Source organism: Mixophyes fleayi, chromosome 6, assembly GCF_038048845.1.
Source record: "Mixophyes fleayi isolate aMixFle1 chromosome 6, aMixFle1.hap1, whole genome shotgun sequence".
Lineage (NCBI taxonomy): Eukaryota > Metazoa > Chordata > Amphibia > Anura > Limnodynastidae > Mixophyes > Mixophyes fleayi.
Window position 1 is genome coordinate 142,201,483 of NC_134407.1, and position 8,749 is coordinate 142,210,231.

Here is an 8,749-nt window from a genome sequence, read left to right on the forward strand (position 1 = left end):
AACTAAATACTATCTGCTCATAAATCACTGTATAACGGAACTAATATGAATTATATAAATAACTAAATGTTGTAATGCGAGTGTGTGCGTGCGTATTTTACCGTGCGCTCGCAGTATGCCACGTATAGTGTGGCATACTGAGTGCAATCGCACAATAAAACAATATTAACCAATATACTTTCGTTCATCCAATTATACGACTTTGACAGTTACTAGTTAATACATTTACCCCCTGGTATCGTTAGAGGTGGGAGCAAAGTCCAATAAACTATTCGAAGTTAGGGGCAGGCAATGTACAGAAGCAGAGTCCAGTGAACAATATGAGGTCAGGGGTAGAAGAGAGAAGCAAGGTCTAAATCACAATATACCCATACACAACAGAGAGGCACACATTAAGCACAGTTTCAACACACTGGGTCAGAACAATCTATCACCAGCATAGGTGTATATGAGAGGAAGCCTAAAAAAGCCTGGAGAGCCAATGAAGTGAGATCTGGAAGACAAGACTACTGATCACATAAAACATCTAAGGAATGTGTCCGTTAACATAAAAATCAGGAGCCCCTGTGAATAATTTTGACCTGTTTTTAAGAGACCACGAAAGAAGCATAAACATCCACTTCAGTGATGCTGACTTAATAACCAGTACAGCAAGCAAGAAGAATGGCAGTGCCTGACACTGACAATCGATGCTATGCAAAGGCTGCGAGCACTGCAGCACCTGCCACTTATCATAAAACCCTTTTTTGCTTTCTGTATTCCATATATCGGCCCTGATTCATTAAGGAAAGGAAAGCAAAAAAATGAGTAAGTTTGCACCTTGGCAAAACATTAAAACATTGCATTAGAGGGGGAGATAAATTTAAAATGTGGGGACGGATTTATAGTTGGGGTAGGGCATGTCCTAGATCAGTGTTGGCTAACCTGTGACACTCCAGGTGTTATGAAACTACAAGTCCCAGCATACCCTTCCAGCAATAAGCTGCTATATATTGGCAAAGCATGCTGGGATTTGTAGTTTCACAACACCTGGAGTGTCACAGGTTAGCCAACACTGTCCTAGATCAACTTTAAATTTCAGTGTAAAAAGAAAGCTATCAAAGTATTTGTGTGCTACATGAAAAAACAGCCAGTATTTAACTAATGTGCAAATAATGAACTACTATGCACCCCATGTATTACAACATGGTTTTGTACAGGAAAAAACTTACTCATTTCTTTGCCTTACTTTTCTTAATGACTCAGGCCCATCATGTTTAAATTCAACAAATGGAGTAAGTAAAATAAATATGGACTTTCAAGTTGGTTTGCACCAATGTCTGCTGGGGTATGTGGAGCTCATTTGTGTATAACAGAGAAAGCTACCTGCAGTAGTAATTATTAAACTGGTTTTGCCCGCTGCTCCTGAAAGTGTCCATTCTGGAATATCCACAGACATCTACAGCACAGGACATGTCCAAATTCTGTTATATGTACACTTATGTCTAACAAGTAACTGGGAGCAAAATGAAGACCAAAAGCAGAAAAACCTGTTCAGTCTCTATCTGCTGACACTGTAGGTAATGCTATTTCGTCTGGCTTACAAAAACATTAACAGCATACTTACCAACTTTCTGTTGGTGAAATCCGGGAGCCTGCAGAGGAGGTAGGCGTAACGGGGGGGCTCCAAATGGCGACATTTTGGACCCGCCCCCATGACGTGATGGCGCAAAATGCGTCATTTGACAGCGGGGGGCGGGGCCAAACACCGCGATTCACCGGGAATCGCGGCGTTTGGGACTTAATTCTGCCCACTTCACTAGGAAGTGGGCAGAATTATCCAGATGCGGGGGATTGCCACACTCGCCCGGGAGCCTCTCGCAAAATGCGGGAGTCTCCCAGATATTTCGGGAGAGTTGGCAAGTATGATTAACAGTAAGTCCAGAAAAATGTGCAATACAGCCCTGTGATGTACAAACAAGACAGTTTGCAAAATAATATGATGGATTTCTGGTCCTGGTCATAAACTTCTACAAATCAAGCTGCAGAGAAGGAAATTCTTGGAGAACTGTTTTGGAGGGAGCAGGCACCCTGCAAGTGGTATCAAATTATTGTCAGATTGTAAAGTATGAGCAAAGGCATGACATGCCCTACGTCTCGCTGCCATTATAGTACCAGGGGCGCGCAGAGCATTTTTAAAAGGGGGTTTCTCCTCCACCGGAAAAAAAAAAAAAGCGAGAGAGCTGCCACGCATGCACCCGCGCAGCAACTCAGTTTAGGCAGCACTGTACTATATAGCAGCCGCGGCACTGTCAAAGAAGCGTCCGCTTTACATTAGAGTAAATTTGTGTTTTTTATGATTTAAATTTGCTATGATCTTTTTCATAACCACTAGGTGCCAGATTTTACTGTGCAGCAAATATGACGCCCCGTCATTACATGACAACGTATTTGGCTGTGGTAAGTATCTGAAAGGCCAGTTTGTCCATGTCCTTGTCTAACCCATTAATTGGCAGACCCAGAAGGAAGGAACAAAGGTTTTTAGAGATGTATCTGTATATATTTGTAATTTCAGTTAGGGCTAAGGATGGTTCTATCATTAAGGTGCCAAAGGAGAAGGTGACTTAAAGTCTGAAGAGACCATTATATCCACATCACTGGCACATAGTCTGACTACATACAAGGAGTATTCATATGGAAATATTTTTTTCATCAGAAATATGGGACTTATATATCAATCTGACCATGTTAAGTGCACATATATGGTTTAAATATACCCCAAAGAACTAGATGACTAACATTTTTTTTTTTTTATTGTATAAAAGTATTACTGGAAATATTGTGATAAAGACACCAGGTATTTCACAGAACACAGCTCATTTGGTTCACTATTGATCTTTTATTCTATCAGGTTAGCAGAAAATATTAACCTTTTCTTCCATACGACAAACTTGCAACTCCAGCACTAACACAGCAACATTATCTAGTCACCGACCCACTAGTTAGGCATCGGTCATCCAACCCCCAACAAAAGCACACACTTAAACACCTAAATTCCATCCAAGTACTGATCTCATCGCCCATTAACCATAGGATTTCCAGCTGAGTGAGTTTACACTCTGTGTATGTCTGTGTAAGACCGTCTCCTCACACTGTAGCCTCCACACTATCTTTTCAGACTAAACTGTCTTGGGGAATGGCTCTCTTTGCCACATAGCCCTCCACCGGGCATCGTCAAGTATGGTGGAGCAGACTTTGCAGAGAGCGCATACTTCCTTGATAAGGCATCTGCATTGGTATGCAGAATGTCTGGTCTATGCTCCACTGTGTATTAGAAAGGCTAGAGGGCCAACAACCACCAGGTATCCTTGGCATTCACTTCCCTGCTGGTATGAATTCAATATAAGGGTGTATGCTCAGTTACTAAGATGAGTTCTCTGCTCAGCAGATTGTAACGCAGTCGTTCTTTGGGCCATTTTATGGACAAACACTCTTTCCATATGTTTGCTCATGTGGTAGCCACTTACGACTCAAATAAAGTATTCCATCTGATCTGTCTTGGGGTTTGGCTCTCTTTGCCTCCCTCTCTCTCTTTATATATCTCAAGGAGACTTGGAAATAAATGTTAAAATTTAAACCAACTCATTGGGGGTAAAACAGACCACCTACTCTACTGTTACACATGCTTCTTTAGACAGCTTAGCAGTAGAATCTGAATGCCAAATATAAAGTTGGCAAAGCATTTTAATTTCTACTCGAGCACTTTATTTTAAAAATGTTAATTCTTTAGCTAGAGATGCAGTTAATACAGTGCAGTACAGAGTTATACCTACAAATATATATATATATATATATATATATATATATATATATATATATATATAAAGTTGTATTTATATAAAGGTCATAGTTCATATAGTACAGGCTAATTATTTAGTGGGAAAATGCTTACAAATGAGATCACAGAGAAAAATTTAATCATTTCAGAAACCAACAGAGGGCAGTGCAGGACTTAGAGCTTGAATTTACAAGTCCAAAATAACTTCCCTGGTGGTCTAGTGGTTAGGATTCGGCGCTCTCACCGCCGCGGCCCGGGTTCGATTCCCGGTCAGGGAATGTTTTTCTTTACTGATAATAATTCAATGTTGTTACACATACTTTACAAGCAATGTATACAATTTATAACAAATTAATGTTAATTTTCAACATAGGCTAACCTTGTGATCAGAGAGCATAAGAGTACAAAGTCCTGATCCTTCAGAAATATATACTTGTGGTAACACACCCTCCCTGCAAAAACACATGATCAACCCCACATGCATACCAGTTATAAATCGTTAACCTCATATTCCTACAACCACACATATTTACTGAAAGTTAGTTTTTAATGTAAATAACCTTGTAAATAGAATGTCCTGACACCCTTTAGCATTATATATTCATGATGACACACTCTGCCTACAAAAACACATGTTCAAACCCACATACCTATGCATTATAAAACCTTAACCTCATAATACCACTCTCACAACATGTTTTCATGCAAAGGTATTCTTAGATTTTAATTAATTTATCTTTCTGTGTGCCCATACACACTGCGAATTTTCTTACACCTAACTGACAGACAATGGGAAGCCAAACAGATGTCAAATGAGATAGATGGCCAATGCATCTGATGGTGTTCAGAACCATCCTCTGACTGGACTAATGTGAATCCACCTATTTAAATCTCTGAACCCACCTCATTGACTTCACTCTTTCATCTTTATACACTAAATTTTCTCTATTCATTCGCCTTTATCAGCATATTCGTCTTAACCCTATACCTGCCTACTCCTCTTCTTCCCTCCCTGACACATTTCCCTTTTCAATAGTCTCAATAATTTAACGCCTTCCTCTTTACCTGTCAGTTCTATCATCCAATCCTCTTTGCCTGCCTCATTCCTTTCACCCCTACATTATTCTTTCACCCCACCATGTACCTGCCTCTTCACTCCTATCTGCCTTCTTATTCCCTTAACTCCTACCGTTTACCTGCCTCCTCATTCCCTTCTCTCCTACAGCTTTCCTGCCTCCTAAATCCCTTCCATTCTACCCCTTACCTGCCTCCTTATTCCCTTCCCTCCTACCTGCCTCCTCATTCACTTCACTCCTACTGCTTACCTGCCTCAATTCCTTCACTCCTACCTCATTACTTTCACTCTTATCTGCCTCCTTATTCCCTTCACTCCTACCCTTTAAATGCCTCCTCATTCCCTTCACTCCTACCCTTTACCTACCTCCTCATCCCCTTCACTCTTATCTGCCTCCTCATTCCCGTCACTCCTACCTCTTACCTGCCTCATCAATCCCTTCACTCCTACCTGCCCCTCATTCCCTTCCCTCTAACCTGCCTCCTCATTCCCTTCACTCCTACCCCTTACCTGCCTCCTCATTACCTTCCCCCCTACCCCTTACCTGCCTCCTTATTACCTTCCCTCCTATCTGCCTCCTCATTCCATTCACTCCTACTGCTTACCTAACTCATTACCTTTACTCTTCTCTGCCTCCTCATTCGTTTCACTTATGCCCTTTACCTGCTTCCTCATTGCCTTCACTCATACCACTAACGTGCCTCCTTATTCCATTCACTACTACTGCTTACCTGCCTCCTCATTCCCTTCCATCCTACCTCATTACCTTCACTCCGACTGCTTTCCTGCCTCCACATTCCCTTCACTCCTACCTCATTCCCTTCTCTCCAACCCCTTACCTGCCTTCACTCTTATCTGCTTCCTCATTCCCTTCACTCCTACCCTTTAACTGCCTCATTTACCTTCCCTCCTACCTCATTACCTTCACTCCTACTGCTTACCTGCCTCCTCATTCACTTCACTCCTATCGCTTTCCTGCCTCATTCCATTCCCTCCTACCCCTTACCTGCCTCCTTATTCCTTTCCCTCCTACGTGCCTCATTTACTTCACTCCTAACTCCTCATTCCCTTCACTCCTACCCTTTACCTGCCTCCTCATTCCCTTCACTCATATCCTTTACTTGCCTCCTCATTCTCTTCACTACCTGCCTCATCGTTCCCTTCACTCCTACCTCCTCATTCCCCTCACTCCTCCTGCTTACCTGCCTCCTTCCCTTCACTCCTACCTCCTCATTACCTTCACTCTTATCTGCCTCCTCATTCTCTTCACTCCTACCCTTTACCTGCCTCCTCACTCCCTTCACTCCTACCCTTTACCTGCCTCCTTATTCCCTTCACTCCAACCCTTTTCCTGCCTCCTCATTCCCTTCCCTCCTACCTGCTTCCTCATTCACTTTACTCCTACCACATACCATGCCTCCTTATTCCATTCACTCCTATTGCTTACCTGCCTCCTCATTCCCTTCACTCTTACCTGTCTCCTCATTTCATTCACTCCTACCTCTTACCTGCCTCCTCATTTCCTTCACTCCTACCTCTTACCTGCCTCCTTATTCCCTTCACTCCTATTGCTTACCTGCCTCCTCATTCCCTTCACTCCTACCTGCCTCCTCAATCCCTTCACTCCTACCTGCCTCCTCATTCCCGTCCCTCCTACCTGCCTCCTCATTCTCTTCACTCTCACTGCTTACCTGCCTCCTCATTCCCTTCACTTCTACCACTTTAAATCCTGCCCATTCCCTTCCCTCCTGATCCTTACCTGCCTCCTCATTCCCTTCACTTCTACCACTTTAAATCCTCCCCATTCCCTTCCCTCCTGATCCTTACCTGCTTCCTTATTCCCTTCTACCTCTTACCTGCCTTATCATTCCCTTCACTCCTACCACTTACCTACCTCCTTATTCCCTTCACTCCTACCACTTACCTGCCTCCTTATTCCCTTCACTCCTACTGCTTACCTGCCTCCTCATTCCCATCACTCCTACCTCTTTCCTGCCTCCTTATTCCCTTCACTCCTACCCTTTACCTGCCTCCTAATTTGCTTCACGCCTACCCTTTACCTGCCTCATTTCCTACACTCATACCCTTTACCTGCCTCCTCATTCCCTTCCCTCCTTCTGTTTTCTCTAGACTATGCTCAGTTTCTAACTTTATTAATACACCCTTCCCCCTCTCGGATCATCACCTTATCAGCTACACTCTCACCCCCACTGCTCTAACCTCTCTACTGTCTAACTCAACCAAGCCTCCTCATACTCGTAGAAATCTGAATTCTATTAATCTTCAACAATTTTCCACCTCTCTCCAACACCTTCTCTCCCCTATCTCTACATTCTCATCCCCTGAGATGGCAGTACCTCATTTTCACCTAACCTTAGCAACGGCCCTTGATCAAGTGGCTCCAGCGACACTTCATACTACACGTCGACTTCGATGTCAACCGTGGCACACCAAAGCAACACGAAATCTTCAAAAACTGTCCCGTAAAGCAGAACGTCACTGGCGTAAATCTCGAAGCTCTAATGACTTCTTCACATATACTTCTGTCTACCACTCCTATCGAAATGCTCTGGACACTGCAAAACAAACATACTTTCAATCTCTTATCTATGCTCAGGCTTCTAACCCCAAACGCCTTTTCAATACATTTAATCATCTTCTCAATCCTCCCACCCCGAACCCTCCATCTACTATCAGTGCTCAGGATCTTGCTACCTACTTCAAGGACAAGATTGATAAGATCAGACTAGAAATGATATCCTCTTCCTCAACAAGCCATCAGCTCATTTCCTTCCCACTACCCTCTGACACCCTCTCTTCATTTGACCCCACAAATGAAGAGGAAATTTCTACGCTCTTCTTATCTTCCTACTCTACCTCCTGTCCTCTTGATCCTATTCCCTCGCAAATTGGTAGATCCCTGTCTTCTGTGCTCATTTCACCTCTAACTCAAATCTGTAATCTCTCACTCTCTACTGGCATCTTTCCATCACTATACAAGCATGCAGTGATTACTCCTATTCTAAAAAAACAAAACTCCGACCCAAACTCTCTCTCAAATTACCGTCCCATCTCTCAGCTCCCTTGCCCCTCCAAGCTTCTAGAGAGACTTGCCTACACTCGCCTCACACGCTTTCTTTCCGCAAACAACCTGTTGGATCCTCTTCAGTCAGGCTTTCGTTCTCAACACTCCACAGAGACTGCGCTGACCAAGGTTGTTAATGATCTGATCACTGCTAAGACTGAACGCCATTACTCTCTCCTAATTCTCCTTGATCTCTCGGCTGCATTTGACACAGTTGACCACTCTCTTCTCATACAAACGCTGCAATCCCTAGGTCTTCAAGACACAGTTCTATCCTGGTTCTCATCTTACCTCTCTAATCGCTCTTTCACTGTTAATTTCTCTGGAGCCACATCTGCTCCGCTTCCCCTATCAGTTGGAGTACCACAAGGCTCGGTGCTAGGTCCTCTGCTGTTCTCTATCTATACCGCTTCTCTTGGAAATCTAATAAGTTCCTTTGGCTTTCAGTATCATCTCTATGCGGATGATACCCAAATCTATCTATCCTCTCCTGATATCTCGGCATCTGTGTTGTCCCGTGTAACTGACTGTCTTTCTGCCATTTCATCTTGGATGTCCTCTCGTCAACTCAAACTTAATCTTTCTAAAACAGAGTTAATAATATTCCCACCCGCCAACAAGAGCATACCTGACATTTCTATCTCTGTTGATAACATGACCATAAATCCCACCCCACAAGCTCGCTGCCTAGGTGTAATCCTTGATTCACGCCTATCCTTTGTTCCCCACATTGACTCTATATCTAAATCATGTTACATACATCTAAAGAACA

General features: G+C 43.1%; 1 non-coding gene across 1 annotated transcript; it reads left to right on the plus strand.

The window, feature by feature from the left end:
* The first annotated feature begins 4,023 nt into the window (after positions 1-4,023).
* TRNAE-CUC (transfer RNA glutamic acid (anticodon CUC)) lies at positions 4,024-4,095 on the plus strand. The gene has a single exon. It is a non-coding gene; the product is annotated as a tRNA-Glu (tRNA).
* Positions 4,096-8,749: the final 4,654 nt, after the last annotated feature.